An 827-nucleotide genomic window follows, 5' to 3' on the forward strand; every position below is an offset into this window, starting at 1 on the left:
AGAATATTAGCAAAGAGTAAAAAATAAAATTATGTTAGGAAACTAACAGATATGTTAGAAAAAATATAAAAGTAAAAATATAGATGAAACAAGAACCGGAAGGTAAAAGAGAAGAAGAAGAAGAAAAAAAAAAATGATGGGAAAGGCCTTTGCTGTGGAGGGCGGAGCCTATGCTTAGGACCCACAAGGCTGGAAAAGGCCCTGGCAGGGGAGTGGGGGGTGGAGGGTTGGCCTTAGGCTCAACAGGAACAGAAGGGGCCCAGCTGTGCCTTGTGCCTCTGGTCTCACAGGGTGGGGGACCCCACCTGGGAGCCCATCAGGCTTCCTGGGCCCAAGTGGGAAGGGAAAACACCCTCTGCTCCTCTCCCACTCCCCTGGTCCTGGAGGACCCCTCCCGCCTGCCTCTCTTGCTCTCCGCAGGCCTCCCTCCTACACCCCCAGGATCCATGGGCTGGAGGGGGTTTTGCAGCTGGGGGTCCTGATATGGGAGCCTAGTAGGATTCCCTGCCCAAGTCCATTTTTTTCTATCATTACTTTTAAAATGTTTGTCTAATAATTTTCTGATAATTCCACTGTCATTTTTTATCTTTGTTCTGTACATAATATCTTTTTTTGGTGGCTGAAATTAAGATTTTCTCTTTGGGGCTTCCCTGGTGGCGCAGTGGTTGTGAGTCCGCCTGCCGATGCGGGGGACGCGGGTTTGCGCCCCGGTCCGGGAGGATCCCACATGCCGCGGAGCGGCTGGGCCCGTGAGCCATGGCCGCTGGGCCTGCGCGTGCGGAGCCTGTGCTCTGCAGCGGGAGAGGCCACAGCGGTGAGAGGCCCGC

The sequence above is a fragment of the Lipotes vexillifer genome, unplaced genomic scaffold (assembly GCF_000442215.2).
Source record: "Lipotes vexillifer unplaced genomic scaffold, Lipotes_vexillifer_v1.1 scaffold7, whole genome shotgun sequence".
NCBI classification, from domain to species: domain Eukaryota; kingdom Metazoa; phylum Chordata; class Mammalia; order Artiodactyla; family Lipotidae; genus Lipotes; species Lipotes vexillifer.